This window comes from Sciurus carolinensis, unplaced genomic scaffold (assembly GCF_902686445.1).
Source record: "Sciurus carolinensis unplaced genomic scaffold, mSciCar1.2, whole genome shotgun sequence".
Taxonomy (NCBI): Eukaryota; Metazoa; Chordata; class Mammalia; order Rodentia; family Sciuridae; genus Sciurus; species Sciurus carolinensis.
In genome coordinates, this window is record NW_025920122.1 from 895,619 (window position 1) to 917,386 (window position 21,768).

At 38.2% G+C, this 21,768-nt stretch overlaps 2 pseudogenes; one reads left to right on the forward strand and one right to left on the reverse strand.

Moving 5' to 3' along the window:
- Positions 1–21,768, reverse strand: part of LOC124973792 (probable RNA-binding protein 19) — a 956,910-nt pseudogene that overhangs the window by 574,460 nt on the left and 360,682 nt on the right.
- LOC124973788 (STE20/SPS1-related proline-alanine-rich protein kinase-like) overlaps positions 1–21,768 on the forward strand; it is a 52,224-nt pseudogene that overhangs the window by 20,489 nt on the left and 9,967 nt on the right.

A 21,768-nucleotide genomic window follows, 5' to 3' on the forward strand; every position in this document is an offset into this window, starting at 1 on the left:
ATACCCTATGAAATAAGAAAGTAATTCAGCCCTGTATTTGTAAGAAACCACACACACTGAATTCAACAAACTGTTTGATGTGTTCCATATATAGATGCTCCTTAACTTACAATGTAGCTATGCTCGGATAATCCCATTATAAATTAAAAATTCTATAAATCAAAAATGCAGCCACTGAGGTCAGATGCCATCACTGAGCCCACCTGACCCTCACACCGAGGTCAGACACCATCGCTGAGCCTGCTCGCCTGCCCCCCCTACTGCTGAGGGATGCTGTGCCTGACTCTGTGCTTACTTAGCACACCCTCCCTGGGACTCCCCAGCTTCTTTGAAGGCTGGTGTAGGCATTTTGAATTATTCCTGAGGACATGGCCATCATCATTGGAAGGGCAGCTCCCTTCTGAGAAACCTACAGGAGACTGGAGACCCTTTGACAGGTACCTCTATTTACTCACTTACATCCTACACCCTTCCCCATCCTCTTGTTCACAACTAGAAATGCTGTAAATGGTAATTGAACTGGTCCCATTTATTTTTAAAATGTTAAAGTCTTTATAGGGGCTGTCTGGTTCCAGGCTACATTTTCTCTGTATTGGGTGTTATTGGTATTGAACTCCCCTTCAAAGGAGAGGTAGTGGAAAACTGCAGGGTCATAATAAGCCTGTGGGGATAACTTCAGTATCTCTGATCTTCACTGATAGAGGGGAATATAGAGAAACAATATGAAAAAACAGGGGAAGAAGGTGTCCCTAACAAACCAAGATGCTATTGTGATAGCAGAATCCAATGACAGCATGGCAGTAGAAATGACAGAAAAAGAGTTTAGAATCTTCATAATTAAAATGACGAGAAAAGAGAGCAAATGCAGGCAATGCATGATCATTCCAGTAGACAGTTAAAAGAGCAAATGCAAGAAGCAAAAGAACACTTCAATAAAGAGATAGAGATTCTGAAAAAAAAAAAAACAGAAATACTTGAAATGAAAGAAATGATAAATCAAATTAAAATCTCAATAGAAAGCATCACCAACAAAATAGGCCTTGTGGAAGACAGAATCCAGACAATGAAGACAAAATATTTAATCTTGAAAATAAAGTTGAACAAACTGAGAAAATTTTAAGAAGTCATGAATAGAACCTCCAAGTATTATGGGATATCATGAAAAGACCGAATTTAAGAATTATTGGGATTGAGGAAGGCACAGAGATACAAACCAAAGGCATGAACAACCTGTTCAATGATATGATATCAGAAAATTTCCCAAACCTGAAAAATGAAATAGAAAATCAAATACGAGAGGCTTACAGAACACCAGGTGCACAAAACTACAACAGATTCACACCAAGACACATTATAATGAAAATACCTCACATACAAAATAAAGATAAGATTTTAAAGGCTGTGAGAGAAAAGCATCAGATTACATATAAGTGGAAACCAATATGGATATCAGCTGATTTCTCAGCCCAGACTCTAAAAGCAAGAAGGCCCTGGAACAATATATTTCAAGCTCTTTGGATGCCAACAAAGAATCCTATACCTAGCAAAACTAACTTTCAGATTTGACAATGAAGTAAAATCTTGCCATGATGAACAAAAGTTAAAAGAATTCACAAACAGAAAGCCTGCCCTACAGAACATTCTCAGCAAAATATTTCATGAGGAGGAAGTGAAAAGCAACAATACAAGTCAGCAAAGGGAGGAACTACCCTAAAGGAAAAGCCAATCAAAGGACAAGTAAAAAACCAAAAATAAGCCAAAATGACCAGGAATACAAATCATATCTCAATAAAAACCCTGAATGTGAATGGCCTAAATTCAATAATCAAAAGATATATATTGGCAAACTGACTAAAAAGAAAGACCAACAATATGCTGCCTTCAAGAGACTCATCTCATAGAAAAAGATATCCACAGACTAAAGGTGAAAGGATGAGGAAAAACATACCATGCAAAATGGACCCAGTAAAAAAACAGGGGTCTCCATCCTCATATCAGATAAAGTGGACTTCAAACCTAAGTTAATCAGAAGGGATAAAGAAGGACATTTCATACTGCTTAAGGGAAGCATAAAACAGCAAGATATAACAATTTTAAATTTATGCCCCAAACAATGGAGCATCTATGTATATCAAACAAACTCTTCTCAATTTTAAGAATCAAATAGACCAAAACACATTAATAGTAGGGGACTTTAACACACCACTCTCACCACTGGATGGATCCTGGAAACAAAAACTGGACAAAAAAACTATAGAACTAAATAATACAATCAATGATATAGACTTAATGGATATTTACAGAATATTTCATCCATCATCAAGCGAATATACTTTCTTCTCAGCAGCTCATGTATCCTTCTCCAAAATAGACCATAGGCTATGCCACAAAAAAGCCATTACTAAATACAAAAAATAGAGATCCTACCCTGAATCCAATCAGACCATAATGGAATTAGAAATGAATGATAAAATAACAAACAAACACTACTCATACACCTGGAGACTAAATAATATGCTGTTGAATGATGCAATGATAACAGAAGACATCAGGGAAGAAATAAAAAAATTCTTAGAGGTAAATGAGAACAATGACACAATATATCAAAATCTCTGGGACACTATGAAAGCAGTACTAAGAGTAAAGTTTATTGCATTGAGCTCATACATTAAAAAATAAAAAATCAACAACTAAATGACCTAACATTACATCTCAAAGCCCTAGAAAAAGAAGAACAGATCAACACCTAAAATAGTAGAAGACAAGAAATAATTAAAATCAGAGCTGAAATCAATGAAATTGAAACAAGAGAAACAATTCAAAAACTGACAAAACAATAAGTTGGTTCTTTGAAAAAGTAAACAAAATTGATAACCCCCTAATCAAACTAACAAAGAGAAGGAGAGAGAAAACTCAAATTACTAGAATTCGTGATGAAAAAGGAAAGATCACAACAGACACCATTGAAATACATAACATAATTAGAAGCTACTTTTAAAATCTATACTCCAACAAAAAAGAAAATATTGAAGACATCGACAAATTTTTAGAGACATATGATCCTCCCAAACTGCATCAGGAAGATGTACACAATCTGAACAGATCAATTTCAAGCACCAAAATAAAAGAAGCCATCAAAAGCCTACCAACCAAGAAAAGCCCAGGACCAGATGGATTCTCAGTCAAATACTACAAGATGTTTAAAGAAGAACTGATACCAATATTCCTCAAAGTATTTCAGGAAAGAGAAAAGGAGGCAAACCCTTCCAAATTCATTCTATGGGGACTAGTATCACTCTGATAATAAAACCAGACAAAGACACATCAAGGAAGGAAAACTTTAGACCAATATCCCTGATGAACATAGATGCAAAAATCCTTAACAAAATACTGGCAAATCACATACAAAAATATATTAAAAAGATAGTGCACCATGATCAAGTGGGGTTTATCCCAGGTATGCAAGGTTGGTTCAACATCTTGAAATCAAAAAATGTAATTCATCACATCAATAGACTTAAAGTTAAGAATCACATGATTATTTCATTAGATGCTGAGAAAGCATTTGATAAAATACAGCACCCCTTCATGCTTAAAACACTGGAAAAAATAGGAATAGTAATAACATACCTCAACATTGTCAAGGCTACCTATGCTAAGCCCATGGCCCACATTGTTCTTAATGGAGAAAAACTGAAAGCATTCCCTCTAAAAACTGGAACAAGACAGGGATGCCCTCTTTCACCACTTCTATTCAACATCAACTTTGAAACACTTGCCAGAGTAATTAGGCAGACCAAAGAAATTAAAGGGATACAAATAGGAAAAGAAGAACTAAAGCTGTCACTATTTGCTGATGACATGATCCTATATTTAGAAGATCCAAAAAACTCCACTACACAACTTCTAGAACTAATAAATGAATTCAGCAAAGTAGCAGGATATAAAATCAATATGTGTAAATCTAATGCATTTTTATTCATAAGTGATGAATCCTCTGAAAGAGAAATTAGGGAAACCACTCCATTCACAGTATCCTCAAAAAATATATATACTTGGAAATTAATCTAACAAAAGAGGTGAAAGACCTCTACAATGAAAACTACAGAACATTAAAGAAAGAAATTGAAGAAAAACTTCGAAGATGGAAAGATCTCCCATGTTCTTGGATAGACAGAATTAACATTGTCAAAATGGCAATTCTACCAAAGATGCTATACAGATTCAATGCAATTCCAATTAAATCCCAATGACATTCCTCATAGAAATAGAGAAAGCAATCATGAACTTCATCTGGAAGAACAAGAGACCTCGAATAGCCAAAACAATACTGAATAGAAAATGTGAAACAGGAGGTATCACAATACCAGACATTAAACTATAGTACAGAGCAATAGTAACAAAAACAGCATGGTATTGGCACCAAAATAGACAGGCAGAACAATGGCATAGAATAGAAGACACAGAGACAAAACCACATAAATACAGTCACCTCATACTAGACAAAGGAGCTAAAAACATAACAATGGAGAAAAGATAGCCTGTTCAACAAATGGTGCTGGCAAAACTGGAAATCCATATGCAGTAAAATGAAATTAAACCTCTGTCTCTCACCCTGCACAAAACTCACCTCAAAATGGATCAAAGACATAGGAATTAGACCCAAGACCCTGCACCAAATAGAAGACAAAGTAGGCCCAAATCTTCATCATGTTGGCTTAGGATCAGACTTCCTCAACAAGACTCCCAAAGCACAAGAAATCAAAGCAAGAATCAATAAATGTGATGGACTCAAACTAGAAAGTTTTTACTCAGCAGAGGATACAATCAAGAATGTGAAGAGAGAGCCTACACAGTGGGAGAAAATCTTCCACATGCACTTCAGATAGAGTACTTATCTCCAAAAGTTATAAAGAACTTACAAAACTTTACACCAAAAATACAAAGAACCCAATCAATAAATGGGCCAAGGAACTGGACAGACACTTTACAGAAGAAGACACACAGGCAATTAATAAATATATGAAAAAGTGTTCAACATCTCTAGTAATTAGAGAAATGCAAATTAAAACAACTCTAAGATTCCATCTTACTCCAATTAGAATGGCTATTATCAAGAACACAAACAATAATGGATGTTGGTATGGATGTGGGGGAAAAGGCAAACTTTTACATTGCTGGTGGAGTTGCAAATTGGTGCAGCCACTCTGGAAATCAGTATGGAGAATCCTCAGAAATCTAGGAATGGACCCACCTTTTGACCCAGTTATCCTACTCCTCGGTTTATACCCAAAGAACCTAAAGTCATCAAACTACAGTAACACAGCCACATCAATGTTTATAGCAGCTCAGTTCACAATAGCTAGATTGTGGAACCAACCTAGATGCCCTTCAACAGATGAATGGATAAAGAAACTCTGGTATACATACACAATGGAATAGTATTTCAGCCATAAAGAAGAATAATATAATGGCATTCGCAAATAAATGGATGGAATTGGAGAATATCATGCTAAGTTAAATAAGCCAAGCCCAAAAAACCAAAGGTGGAATGTTTTTCCTGGTAAGTGGAGAATGATATATAATGGGGGTCAGGGGGTGTGGAATGAGAGAAGAATGGGGGAACTTTAGAATATGTAGAAGGAAATGAGAGGCAGGGGAGTATGAAAAATCGTGGAATCAAACAGACATCATTACCCTATGTACATGTATGATTACACAAATGGTATGAATCTACATTGTGTACAACTATAGAAATGAAATGATGTACCCCATTTGTGTACAATGAATCAAAATGCAGTCTGTAAAACATTAAAAGCTAAAAATAATAATAATAATAATAATTTTTAAAAATGCATTTAACACACCTAACCTACAGACCACCATATCCTGGCAAGAGTACACTGCAGAATATTCATTGTTGACTCTCATGATCCTGGGGCTGACTTGGAGCCACAGCTTGCTGCCCCTGCTCAGCATCACAAGAAAAGAACACACTGCACATTGCCCAAAAAGATCAAAGTTCAAAATTCAAAGTATGGTTTCTACTGAGTGCATATCACCTTTGCACTATCAAAAAGTTTAAAAAAATAGTTAATTTGAACTCTCCTCTGTCAGGGATATCTACCCGTGCAAATGAATTAAATAAATTTTACAAGGATAAGCCCCAAGCAGATATCAGTTTTTTGTCTCTGGGAAGAGCATTTACCAAGGCAGACTTTTATTTAATCCCCATCTATAGTGGTTTCTATAATAAAATAGTTATGCTTTTCTAATATAATTAAAAGTTTGAAGCAACTGTCCTTTATAGTTCAACTTTCTTTGCCAGGCATAGCTTAAAATCTATAATGTTGAATCTAGTCCTAGTGTCCAGAGTGGGGTGATACCAGATCTCAGCTATAACTTTAAATCAGCATCAGAAATGGAAAAACTGGGTTGGGAGGAAAGCACTCTTATTAAAATGCAAACAAAATTTAATAAGTACAATGAGTACATTGACCTCTAATAAAGCATATATCTCATCATTGAATTATTCTCACTTTTACATGTGTAATCAACTGTGAAAATTTGCTTTTCATTTACTTTACAAGACCTTCTCCATATCTTTCTCCCATACTACACAGAGCATTATTAAAGCAATAAAATAAATCAGATTCCACATAACTCAGCATCTTTTAGGCACACCTAAAATGCCAATTCACAAAGAAAAACCTGAGAATGGTGGTAAGAGATATAATCTTCATACCTCTGAGATTCAGAACATGCACCCAATACCCCCTCCAAAAAATAAAAAAAAAAAAAGCAATTCTTTCTTCAAAGCTCAGAGCTTTTAACGAGGTCTGGACTGCATTCTCGTTAAATTTCTGAAATGCCACATCAACCATGGTAGAATGCAGTCAATCTGTCATATTTTTTTTCCACCATGTGAACTATTTCAACATGATTTGATGGGCACCTGCTTTGGGATTTCAGCTAATGCTATTAGAATTGTTATAGGCAGATGATACTGGGGCAAGGGACCATTTCTTGGAACATGCAGTTCAATTATTGTTCTGTCTGCTCTGGATTAAATAGCATAGGTAGAATTAGAACAGGTTTTGAATATACCTTGGAGTCCATCACAGGCTCACCTTTTCAGATTCTTATATCAGAGCATGCACAATGCAATTTATACAAAATCACTTTGCCTCCATTCAGAGTAGGTGCCCAAAGAATGTACTCATACAGACATGAGGTTTAAAGAGCCAATCAAATAATGCCCTACTCGTTTGGTGGCCTTTTAAACTTTAGAAAGAAAAATGTTTGATATGCTTGAACACAGTCAATTTCAGGGAATTCTGTTTTCTCTCTGAAACAGATGCTCCCAACCAGTTGTTCTCCTCAAGGAATATTTGATAATGTCTAGAGACATTCTGACTGTCACACTAAAGAGGGAAATTACTGCTAGCATCTAGTGGGTAGAAACTAGGCATGCTACTAAATATACTACCATGTACAACACAGTCTTCATAACAAAGAACTATCTGATCCAAACTGTCATTAGTGCCAAGGTCCCTTCAGAAACATAGTTCCTACTTAATTATGTTTATAATTTTTCCTTCTGCTGCATGAGCAAACTTCCCCAAAGAGTGATCCATACTCTCTAGAATTGCCTCTTCACCTCCACTCAGGTCACCTCTCAGTCCAGTATGGATTCTGCAGCCCACATGCCAACAAAATTTCCACTGAGGTCACCAGTAGAGCGCCTATCACCCAATTCAGGGAACAATTTCCATCACATGTGACATCTTTCTGAACAATTTTCCACTCTCTGCTTCCAGGGCTCTATATTCTCCTGGTTTTCTTCTTCCTCTTCTGTCTCATTGGCATGTTTCTCCTTTTTAAATGACAGATACATGTTGGAGTCTCTCTCACTCCTTCGAGTTCCCTCTCTCTTAATTTCTTTTAAGGTGACTGCATTAGTTTCCTGTTGCTGCTATTACAAATTACCACAAACTTAGTAGCTTAGAATGACATGCATTTATTATCTTCCATTCCTGTAGATCAAAGTTCCAAAATGGGTCTCACTGGGCTAACATCAAGGTTTCCATAGACTTTGTTCCTTTTGGGAGACTCTAGGGGAAAATCTGTTTTCTTGTATTTTCCAACTTCAAAAGCTGCTGAATTCCTTGGTTAGAGGTTCTCTTCCATTTTAAAAGCCAGAAATAGTGATCAAATCTTTCTCAATAAAATTTCACTCTTTAGCCTCCCTCTTCCACATATAAGGACTCTTGTGAATATATTGGGTACCCACAGATAATCCAGAATAATCTTACAATAAAATATATCTTATTAGAAATATATTATGCATATTTTATATGCATATTACTTTTTGTGATATATATATGCTATATGTTAAATATATATGTATATATAACTTAGATAAACGGATCTCTGGTCTTGACCTAGTTTCCTGGTTCACAACTCCTAAAACTCTTGGAATCTGCAAAGTGATATCTTTTTGCATGCTAATGAGCTGCCTAGGGGTTCCTGGACAATCTCTCAATGTGGGCTGTTGCCAGAAAAACCCACCTTGTGATTAATGGGTTGGTACTTTCATTCCTGCCTTCCCATTTCTAGAGAGGACAAAAGTTCTGAAGCTTGAGTTGATCACCATTGACCAATGACATAATCATATCTACTGAATAAAACTTTCATAATATTCCAAAAGGACTGGACTCTGACTGGGTTTCTGGTAGCTGAACACACAGAGATACCTGGAGAATAGCGTTCCTGGAAAATGCATAGAAGTCCAGACTTTATAGTTGGTGTGTTAAAAGCACAAATTCCATCCGGGCTTGTGATTTGCATCTGAGGTGGGGAACAGTCTTGTGGGACTAAATCCTTTACCCTTCTCCCAGCCTGGGAAGTCACCTATCTTCCTTTCTTCACATGACCTCCATACTGCTGTTTTCTTCCTGGAATGTTTCTTTCACTTCTCTTTTACATTTACCTTCTATTCACACTCAGCTAACAACCCTCTCCTCAGGGAAGCCCTCTCTGATCTTCCTTACTGAAGCCTTAAAGTACCATGTGTCTTTTGCAGTATTCAGTATAGTTGTGATTTTAAATTCCTTTGTGACATTACTGAATAGTGCTCCTCTCCATTTGAGTATTGTTCTGGGAAAGAGGGGACAATGTCTCTTCTCACCACTGAATTGCCAGTGCCCCCAAACCAGATCCTGGAATAATACTGGTCCTCAATATCTAATTGTTAGGTAGATGAGCAAGTGTGTGAATCAAGGAGTAAGAGGTCTATCAGCAAAGATCAACTAGTGGCCTCATTCTTGTTCCTCAACCAAGTTTCACTGAAAGTGTTTTTGTTTCAAGTATCTGTAAGTTATTTCATTTTGCTAGTCAGAATCTTCAGATGCTGTAACACAGTCTAGTGATGGTATTATAAGGTTGAGACACACTTGGACTACTCTACATTCCTACATAGCTTGACTCTGTCCTCAGCCTCATTGGCAGCAACTCTCAAAGCTGCCAATGTCACTTGTGGACACTTATTGAAAATGACAGCATATTTCAACATGGCATTGACTTGCATGATGTTTTTCTAATGTTTAAGGAGTTTGGTCTTGTGTCAGAGCTGCTCCTGTTAAATGATCTATTAGGTGCTATGATCTCCAGAAAGGTCATCTGTTACACTGTAGGCCAGAAGTGTCACCCCCATTTAACATAATGTGAAGCTGAACTCCCAAACTAACTAGAGGGAAATTGGCATATGTCACTGCTTACTGATCAGAAGTTGAGAGTCTCTGCTTACACCCAGAGTGGCACAAATGAGAACTCTCTACTTTAACCAGTGCATAAATGTGTAGCAGTTAAAATCCTGTGACTCAATGGCAATTGAAATTTAATAGTTATATTATTGACGTGAAATAATCTTATAATAAGTATGTTATGACTAAAATGAATAAAAATGTTATTATACTGCTGCTACTGCCATTGTTATTATTTTGGTTTTATATTGAAAACTTTTAGGAAGAGTAACTGATAATGTCAAGCAAAACTGAATCTGCCAAACAAGAAAGATTTTAACTATGAAGTCAACTACAAATTCATTTGCAGCTGTGATGGAATGATAATTGTGGGGAATCTGGCAAATCCCTACATTGACTGAAGACAATGTCATGCACAGCAAGATCCAGCTCGAAAGAAAATCACAGCATCAATTACATTGAAGTAAGTTTCATGAAGTGTCCCCGCAGAGGGAGAATACAGCACTGTATAGGAAAGCTCCAAAAAGCTGTCATTAGGCTAGGCACCAACGGCAATTATAAGAATTAATTATGGGGAAAGTAATTCAATTTATGTCATTATACTAAAAAGCATGTATAATATTTTATATACATTGATAATGAAAAATACATCACCTGGTTTTACTCTGAGTCTTTTCCTAAGCATTTAAAAGAGAAAGTATGTGCTTTAGGCAGACATTTTCTTATTTCTTTGCACACTCTTCATTATGCTTCCTTTTTGTATTTTTTTTTCATTGTTAAAGATGGAGTAATCTTAACCAATAATCTAAAAGTTCTTTAAGGTGATTTTTGAAATGTAAGTTGTATCCCTTAGAAAACTCATGTGTTTATGAAAACTTTTTAAATGGACCAGGACCTCACAGAGACCCAAATCCTCTTCCCTTTGAGAAAAACAAAGTGGTAAGTTATTTCTTGAAAGCACACGTTGCTGGTGGAGCAGGCAGGGACTCCATCTCACAATCAAGTTCTCTACATCTCTAATATGCTACGGTGCCTCCCCTACAACACTCAATTTTTTTTAGATGTGATTAGTCTTTATAGTCTTCTGTTCAAGTGGGATGACTTCCTCCTTACATCTAACAGAGGCCTTAAAAGACCCAGAGTATACACCATTAAAAAGAATTGATAAATTGACAGTGTTATAATTCAGAAGTTAGCCACACAAGTGATGTCATAAATAAAATGCAAGACAAGTTATAGATGAGGAGAAGTCATTAGTATTGGCCATAAGTAAAAAAAAATGCATCCTTTCCAGAATATCATAAAGAACCATAACTCAAAAAAGGAAAAGATAACTCCAAAGAAAACACAAATGAAAAGGTAGATGAAAAGTATAAAGAAGAAATTCATACAGCAAGGAACCCAGACAGACAATAATGAAAAGTGCTCAACCATGCCGGTAGGAAGATATAAATCATAACAATGAAGAGAGAGCCTCAAACTGACACAGAACATTACAGTCCAACAGTGATGGAATGATGTGGAGCTATGGGGCTTATCATATAAGAGCTTAACAAGATAGTGACTTTGGACGACCATGAACAATATACAGTAAAGTTGAAAATGCTCATATGGTAAACTCTAGTAACTTTTCTCCTATGTCAATTGTTGTCAAAAGGGGTAGAGGAGTGGTGGGTCAGCCCTGAGGGATATGTGACATTTTGGTATTATAGCTGGTATGGGTAGGGAAGACATCACAGGCATATAGTGGGAAGAGGCTAGAGATACTGGTAAACATTCCAGAAAGCACAGGTCATTCACTACCCTCAAGGAACCATCTGTCTATGTGATGAGGTTGGGAAAATGTCTATTGTGGGTGGAAAGGTGGCTTTCAAAAGATATGTCTACATGGAGTCAGTGAATATGATCACATTTAGGAAAAGGGTCTCTGCAGAAGTAATTATTTTCAAGCTCTTGAAACAAGATCTTCTTGAATTATTGAGGTGGGTCCTAAATCCAATGACAGCGTGCTTATGAGAAGAGAAAAAGACATACAGAGAAGGAAAGATACAGAGGAGAAGGCCATGTGAAGGCAAGGCAGGACTGGAGCACTGCAGACACAAGCCAAGAAATATCAACAGTCAGAAGCTAAAGAGTCAAGAAACAGACTCTCCCCCAGATCCCCTGGATGAAATGATGAACACTGGGATTTCAGGTTTCTGCCCTCCAGAACTGAGAGAGGGAGAAAAAAAATGTTATTTTAAGTTACCAGTTTGTATAAATTTGTTACAGCAGCCCTGGGAAACTAATACACTATCTTCTCCAGTTTGGATCTTAAGTGTCCCCCAGTGGTCACTGTGTTAATGTCTTGGTCCTCAGGGTGGTAATATTGGAGGGTGGTGGAACCTTTGGGAAGTAGGACCTACTGGCAGGTCCTTTGGTCAATGAGGTATGCTCTCAAAGGGGATTGTAGGACTTCAGTCTCTTCCCCTTCTCTCTTTGTTCCCTGGCTTGTAAAGTAAGTGGTTCTGCTGTATCATGCTGTCCCACTGCGATGTGCTGCCTCATCAGTGCCTCAAAGCAATGTCTCCATCAACCCTCCATATCTGGGACTGGAACCTCTAGAAAAATGAACTAAAATCAACCTTCTTTCCTTACAAATTAATTATGTCAAGTATTTTGCTATAGTGACAAACTGTCCTAGACATATACTCAATAGAAATACTTGGATATACAAAGAAAAAGGTACAAAGTTCATCAATGAAGTATTGTTCCTTTTAGCAAAAAAAATTGAAACCACCTGAATTTCTATCAAGAGGAATTCTGGTGTGGAGATATATCCATTTTTGCAGGATAAGTAAGTTCTAAAGATCTAATGTAACACATGATGACTTTAGTTAAAACTGTATTGAAATAAATGCACTAACAGAGTAGATCTTAAATGTTGTTACCATCCAAGGTGAGTATGTGAAGTGATGGATATGTCAATTAGCTTACTTGTGTTAATCATTGCACAATGAATATATATATATATATATATACACACATATATCACAACTTGTACCTAAATTGCACCTAATACACACTTTTGTCAATTACACCTGAATAGATCTGTAGGAAAATAAGATACATTGACTTTTTGTAGAAAAAGATCATTTACAATTTTAATTGTCATTTCTAAATAAAGACTATCAAAGATACAAACATAAATAAGAGGAAACCTGAAAAATGCACTCAAGTGTATTTACTTAATGCTCAATAAAAAAAAATCAATGAATAAGAGCTGCTTAGTATCAGCATGAGTTAATTTTAAAAATATAAAATGAGAATAAGAGTTCAGAAGACTACAGGCAATATCATGTATGTTACTTTTCAAAATCTAAAAAAACAATATTACATAATGCTTATCAACCAGTATCTGGAGATGTAAAAGTACAAGATGGGTAATGAACGCTGAACCCAAGCCTGGGATGTGGCTCAGTAGAAGGGTGCTGGCCAAGCACGTGCAAGGTCCTGGGTTCAACTCCCAGCACAGCAATGCTGAGTCCACCAGAGTAATTAACTCTTTAAGGAATGGGGAGGAAGAGTGGAGGGGAGAATGCACAGGAAACTATCATTTGCATCTAAACTATTTAATCTCTTTGGTTGAAATTAAAATATCTGATGCAAATTTGACATGGTGTTAGGATATGATAAAGCTGGAGGGCATCTGGCATGTTGTCATAGTCTCCATTCCCATCCATTTCAAACCATTTCCAATAAAATTAACTACTTAATGTTCTTAAGACTTGGAAATTTGTGAAATATGTAAAACAAATTAATGTTTGCAGGTGTCAAAGGAGTAATAAAGAGAACACAAAATGGGGAAACAGTAAGTATTTGATCCCCCCAGAGATTGAGTCCTGAAGAGATAATTCATAACAGATAATTCTTTTTAAAGATTTCTTCAGGGATTCTCCCTCCCTTCCTCTCTGTCTCTCCTCAAGTTTTTTGTTACTTGGTTTCAACTGAGAACATTCTTACATGACCTCCTCAGTCTTTTCTTTCTAACTTTAGTTCAAGATGGACTCTGAAGTGGTTGTCAAAGGGGGCCAATAAGGGGAGAGAGAGAGAGACCTCAGTCTGCTAGGTTGGTCATTGAGAGTCAATGTCAAGATTTTCATCAGAGTTTTACTGTATAAAGTACCTCTTGCAAGATTTGGAGGAATTGCTACTCTGGATTTCCCATAAGACTCCCTGGCACAAAAATAAAGCCTCCCTATCCATGCTCTGTGTCCTTGCCCTGAGGTTTGCCAGTCAAGATGAGCAACATGAAGAAACTCTGTGAAGCTGGGTCAGTTTACGATTACGTACACAGTGCAAGTCCAGGTTGAGATTATGAACTTAGTCAAAGTTCAACACATAAAGAGTTAGGGCAGATATTTGATAGGAAAAAAAATGTTGAATATCTCTGCTTCTGGTATGTGGGCAAGACTGACAGTTCAGAGTAGATGTTTTGGGAAGCAGAAATATCCAAATTGCCAAATAGCCTAATATACCTAGGAAATTGCTCATCCCTTTATTCCATACTGCTACTGATGGCAAAAACTGGATTTTGGTAATTGAATGATGGCCTCAAAATAATTAGGGAGATAGCACTGGAACATCTGTTCCTCTGACCATAACAACTGTTATAAAAGGAATCTCTTTCGTCATTAATTTTTATATTATTACATGAGGCAATTCCAAATGTGGAATGGAAACAGGGCTATTCTTAAAGAAAAACAAAAACAAAACTCCCCCTATTTTTCCATTTTTACAGCTTATTACCTTTCTTTGTCTACCACATAAAATCTGCTCAAGATTTTTGATTAAGAACTTACTAGTAGTGTTGCCCTTGTCAACCTTGGTGTTAAGTCCAAGCCTTCCAGACAAGTGCCATCTTTGGGGTTAGTATAGAATCACATTTTCCCCCAAGATGTTCTCACTAGTCCAATGATTAAATATTTATTTATGCAGTTATTTATTTGCTGTGTACCCACCTGACTAGAGGGGACACTCCATGAAAAGGATAGGATGACCCTGTTCCCCACTATAGTTTAGTTGCTTAATATGGAGTTTGCCCCAAACTAAGTGCTTGTGATGGACGGATTATGTCCACCCCATCCTACTCCCAAAAATCCATGTGAAAAAGTTCCAGCTTCCGATGTGACTGTATAAGGAGAATGTGCTTTTATAAAATTTTAATTAAGTTTACAAAAAGCCAAAAGAGTGGACCTTAATCCTATGGGACTGCTCTGCTTATAAGAGGAGGAAATGACACCACAGTTCACTCTCAATTATACACAGAGGAGAGGGCATGTAAGAACAGAGCAAGAAGGGACAGCCACCTACATGGAAGGAAACCAACGCTGACAGCACCCTCATCTTGGACTTCTACCTTATAGAACTCTGAGAAAATAACTTACTACTATTTAAGCACCCCCAGCCCATGATCTTCTACTGTGACAGACCACAGAAGCTGTGCTTAACGAATAGCAGGCTTGACAAATGCTCGTGAAATAAATGGCTTTGGGGTCTGGTGATGACTCCAAGAGACACAGGCTTGTGTGGACAGGTCCAAGCTGTTGAACCAATATGAACTCAAATCCAGTTCTTCCTAAGTAGGTAAAAATAATTCTTCCTCTTTGATCAAAGATATTCAAATGACGTGCAACAAGAATAGATGCAGAAAAACAAATTTATTCTTGATTGTATTGTTTTTCTTAAAGTATTCATTTTGATTTTTAAAACATACTTGACCTTAAAAATCCATTTTGGTAATTTCCATGATTGTTAAATACCAATTCAAGTGTTTGCAGAATCCAACAAGTATTGACTTAATTCTGTTTCCAAAGAACACTGACAGGCCAAAATCTTTATTCACTTGAACACAGAATTCAAGAGAGAATAATCAGTGTTGCTTTAGAAGACATTGATTCTAACACATTCATCTCTTCTTTTTTATTTTTCTGTAGAAGATGAAAAGTTTATTAGAGGTCTCATGGTTTCAGAGGTCTTAGTCCATAGAAGACTGGCTCCATTCATTGGGGCTCAAGGTGAGGCTGAGCATCGTGGTAGAGGGGAGCAGCTCACATGATGACCAGAAAGCAGAAAGAGATTCCCCCAGCCACATACAAATATACAGCCCAAAGCCATGCCCCAATCTCTACCTCCTCGAACACACCCAGGACTAAAAGTTCCAACCCTCTAGTAACGGGGTTGACTCACCTGGAGCCAGCCTCCAAAAGTGAGGCTATCCAAAAGTCCCAACCATCAGCCATGTCATTAGCATACAAAAAGATATTTATCACTTTGGAGACTCTGAAGGACTAAAGGTATTGTGTACCAGGAATGGGACAAGATCAAATGTCTGCCTCTTATTTTAAATCAAAATTCCACCATCATTGGAAATGTAATATGTTTAATGAAGATGAAGACAGGCTGAAGTAAGTAGACTCCTATGTAACTCACATTCATCTCTTCTTGCATAAGTATGTGTACCTGTGTGTATGTGCACATTATGAATATATGTATTACCCACCTCATCCCCAACCAAAATTCTATTTCTCTCTTCCTCCCAGTTCATTATCACTAAGTAATAAGTTCCATGGGGAAAAAGATTTAGTCAAATTGTATCCTAATAGTATTTCCTGTTCCTAGCACCATGCCCACTCCATAGTAGGCACTCATTATTTACTGACTACATAAATGATTGTAGTGGAGTAATTAAAATGTGCACCCATTTCACTAAATCCAAGGGTAAATAAAAACCCATACCTTCATTTTTATATATAAAATCAACTCACTGTCAGAGACCTCCAGGGACCATTTTGGAGTTATATGCACACTATAAGCAACACAAACATTTTTCTCTTGCCAGAGTTGAATGAACTCATCAAGAGAAATGAATACTGCCAATGACTTCCAAACACTCTTATGGGTGACTGACAAAGAAAGAGGCTAAAATTGGCCTTGCCAAGTGGACCAGCTAGTCTCTCTGAATCAGCACTCAACATGGTTGACTTAGCACCCAGGAACTGTTCTCCAAAAGCCCAGAAAGCAAGCACACTAACTTGATGAATGTGAACGTGTTTGCTTTTGCAGTTCATTGTGACTCACAGTCACTGATGTGCTGTGCTTTGGGTCAGAATGAAAAATCACAAAAACCTAATCATTGGTACCTGTAATGAGCTTCCCTTAGCTAAGACCCCTGAGATTATATCTGAGCAAAGATCTTTCCGACATGCCCGGGGTTACTCAGGTCATTATCTAATCATTTATATTTCTAGAAAGGCCTTGGACAATAAACTGGGAGTGTTTCATAGTCTTAGAAAGCAGGCCTGCTGGGAAACACACTGTGAAAAGGAAAAGTTCACGACATAAATCTTTATGTTGGTTTAATGTTTAATAACTCTTTCTACATTCTCATCTTCTTGTCATTCACTCTCAGTGTATAGGGAAGTGCATTATACTCAGCGGACCTACTGATCAGCAAAAAATAAATTGGGGAGGTGCATTAAGCCTTTTAGGCCATTAGGATATCATTTAGTGACTTGGAGAAGGTCATTTACTTACAGCAAGGAGCCCACGTCCCTGTCGAGGAAGAGCATTTAATCCCAGCTCACCCATGTGCTTCTTTTCAAGGTGCATTTACTAATTTAATTTCCCCTGTAGGTTTTCTTTTATTTGTCCTGTTTTATTTCTCCACTTTATAGTCACATTGTCCAATTTAAACTTAATTAAAACTTTCAATTAGAAAAAAAGAGAATTCTGCAGACCTCCTTGGAAACACTTCATTAATGGAAACTACTTAATAAGCAAAATATCTCACTGTGCAGACTAGATCCAAAGCTTCAAAGATCTAATGTGTCCACCCCAATACCCCCCACCCACACACACACACAAAGCCTGGCTGAAGTTGGCAGAGATAAATACATGCCTTAAAGCTGGAGAGTTTGGAGTCTAAAATCACACCTCTTTTAGTTTGAGGTAAAGTATTGTGTTCACCTGACCATGAGAGTGAACCATGATCCAGGGTCAGAACCAGCAAAGCCAAAGCAAAGGGACTGTCTCTGGAATAACTGGGAAAGATGTCCCATCTTCTCTGTGCCTTTCAATCTCACAAGGCACAAGTCTAGAATTGTTAGGTTAAAACCAATGAAGAAGAAGGGAGCCTGTAATCCCAGTGGCTCAGGAGGCTGAGGCAGGATGATTGTGAGTTCAAAGCCAGCCTCAGCAATGGCAAGGTACTAAGCAACTCAGTGAGACCCTGCCTCTAAATAAAATACAAAACACGGCTGTGGATATGACTCAGTGGTCGAATGCCCCTGAGTTCAATCCCTGGTACTCAAAGAAAGAAGAAGGGAGAAGCTGAAAATCAAGATATAAATTCCTGAAAATTCTTAACACTTGATCCAGTTGTGCCAGAATATATATATATAACTGTACTTTCCAGGGATATAAGCCAAAAAGGAAAATAAAAAGAATAAAAATAAAGTTCTCCCTATCTTTTTTTTAAACTTAAAACCTCAGACCTACTATCCATCAAAGTTCCAGAAGTACTGACCTAAGCCATTTTGAATTGTATCCTATTAATTGCAGATAAGGGAGGTTCTATTCTCATCTCTTTTTTTATAAAATGGGATGCTAAGTCTTAGAAAAGTCCAGTAACTTGGGGTTATGTTTGTAGCTCAGTGGTAGAGTACTTGCTTAGCATGAGTGAGGAACTGGGTTCTATCCTCACCATCACATAAAATAATAAACAAATAAAATGAAAGTATTGTGTCCATCTATGAATGGAATTCTGTCCTCATGGAGCTACTGGCTCATATACACTTGGAACATGTGAATATTCTTTGCCCAAAGTTCCAGAGTGTGCCACGGGTCTGGTGTTCCACAAATCAGTCTTTGGGAAATACTTGTTTCCCAAGACCAGGTGCCATGAAAATCAAGAGGGAAGGAAGTCTACACCATTGCCAATTTCCAAAGCATTCCAACAAAAAATGTGTATAACCCTGGGTGGCTCCATCCATTTGGTCTCTGATGATTCCTGAGGCATTGTGAGATTTCCTGAGTCTTCAGTCATCCCCAATTTTGGGTCACACTTGTAGTTGGAGAGTGTGAACTCAGTGTCTCATTGGACAGCTACAAGAGGATCCTGTTCTGCCCACACATCTGTTTGAGGTTCTATCTTGCACAGTTGCTCTTGCAGTCATTCATAGAGAATGAGCATTTATAGAGACTTGGCCATCAGAAAGCCCAGGCAGAAAAATCCAACCAAAGGAGAAGTTCCTTTTGCCTGTCTCCTCCTGGGAATAGAACTAGTTGCTCTTTCCCATGTGTTTCCAGATCACCACACACACAAACACCTGTGGCATTTCCAACAGTGGTTGCTATTCATGATGACAACTTGGTGTTTCCTATTCTGTTCCAGGCAGCTTACAAAATACTTTCCATATAGAACTGCTTCTCCTGCAAACACACAGAGGCATTATTAGTTACTGTCACAATTCCCCCCTTATTTTTTTTGGTACTGGGAACTGAATCCAAAGGTACTTAACCACTGAGCCACATCCCTAGCACTGAGTTGCTAAGTGACTTACAAAGTTGCTGAGGCTGGCTTTGAACTCTCAGTCCTCCTGCCTCAGTCCTGTAGATGCCTGTGATCAACCTGACAAGATCCATGTTGAACTTTATTTTTTGTGCTGGGGATTGAACTCAGGGCCTTGTGCACGCAAGGCAAGCACTCTATCAACTGAGATATATCCCCAGACCCATGTTGAACTTTTAACAGTTAAAACATTTGTATTGTTTTAAGATGCTAAACTTGAGGTAATTTGTTATAGTACCAACAGATAATTAATGCTGGGGCTCAAGCCCATTGGAGAGGCATGCTGCTTGTTTTGTTTTTATTAATTTCCTGGGAACCCCTTAAGAAAACGAGGTGTCACAAAGCAACAAGGATCAATTCTGTCATGGCTCTGAAGGGCAGAAGACTGAAATAAGGTACCAGCAGGGCTGTGCTGTCTCCAGTGAGTCCAGGCAGCGTGGATGACACATGCCCCTCTCAGCCTCTGTTGTGGATATCCTTGGCAGTCCTGGGTTTGTAGACCGGCCACCCTTATCTCTTCCTTGATTGACACATAGCTTTCTCCCCATGCATCTTTGTTCACATCATCTTCCTCCTGTGACTGTGTCTTCTGTTCTCTCCTCTCCCTGTAAGTGTAACAGCCATGCTGGACCAAGGAGCCACCTTCCTGAAGCGTGATCTCATCTTAACCACCTACTTCTACAATGACCAATGACCCTATTTCCAAATGAGGTCACATTCTAAAGTTCCAAATAGGACAAAATTTCTTGGAGGAGCTATCCAACCCTGCAAGAGTGGGGCAAGATGCTTTGAAGCCCACCTTTGCAGAGGTTCCCCCAAAGAAGGCATTCTTGTTGCATGTGCCACTCAAAGGAAGCATTTCCAAAGAACAGTTGGGAGGAAGAATTGCAGGGCCCACAGCTGGACAGTGTGGCTCTGTCCTCCCAAGGGGTCTCCCAGACTCCTGCTTTCAGCAGAGATATGCTTGTCCATAATGACTGTATTTAGCCATAATCATTATTTATCTACCTTGTAGAATTTACTTAGGCAAAGAAAAGATGGTGGTCATCCTCTGTGCAGTTGCTCTCAGAGACAGGAGTAACAGGGGTCAGTCAGTGTTTTCCATAAAGGGCCAAATAGTAAACCTGTTTATTTTATTTTATTTTAATTTTTTAATTGTTCTAATTCATTGTACATGACAATAGTATGTGTTCATACATGTTGATGGAAGATACATAAATGAAGTGTAATTTCTCATTTTTCTGATTGTATATATTGTAGGATCACATTGGTCATACAGCCATACATATACATGAGGTAATAATGTCTGTTTCACTCTAATATTCCTTCTCCCATACCCCTTCCCCTTTCTTCACTCCCTCCTACCTCACATAAAGTAACTCTATTCCTCCCTAGTGCCCCCCACCTTATTGTGAATTAGCATACCCATGTCAGAGAAAACATTTGGCCTTTGGTGTTTGGGGTTTGGTTTATTTCTCTTAACATGATATTCTCCTACTTCATCCATTTACCAGCAACACTTTTGTTTTTGTGGATTGTGTGCTGATGGCCACAGTCACCTGTGCACGGTCACCAGCCAAGCTCTGAGGCAGGTAGGTGGCTGAACACTGAGGCTGTCTAGATCCTTCCAAGGGGGCAGATTTAGTAAATACTGCTCCCATCAGCCATGGCTTTAATCCTGCATGTCTCTCAGGAAAGCTAAATTGCCTGCTACAGAAACACTACATTAAATGGGCAATGTTAATTGAGACACACACACACACACACACACACACACACACACACAATCCAGGCCTTATTTATTTCTTTGTTATGAATTCTTCTTATCTCCCTATCCCTTCTGTTTGGATGGGTGGTTTGTTTCACTCCTACCTGACTGGAGTCTCTCTTTACAGAGTCCCCTTAGGAAGCAGAAGGGCTCTTACCTGAAGCCTACACCTGTGGGAGGCAGGTTTTCAATGGAACCTCTGACATGGCCTGACTGTCCCTCCTCAGGTCCTCATATCTGCAGCTGTGCATTTGGGGGATGGTATTCCTGACACACAATCTATGGGATTTAGGTGCCACTTGACTGGTCTCAGGTGCAAGCCTGCAGCTCAGATCTTAAGGGCCAAAACCTGGGGGACAAGGAAACCTGTGTTTGTCTGAGGGACAGATCCATGCAGTTCTTTCATCAGTGACAGGACCCACCCAGAGAAGGGGGAGAGACCACGCTTCCTATGTGGCTTGATTGGCTGCTTCCTGCACCATTTCTGTTATTGGGCATGTTTGGGCCCTTGTGTTTCTAATGAAACATGCTAGGGACTCGCATGGCTTCAAGGTGGTGCTCTGTCTTGTCTCCCTGCTTGCTCCCAGGTGAGGCACACTAGGAGCAGCCCTGGACATGAGGACACT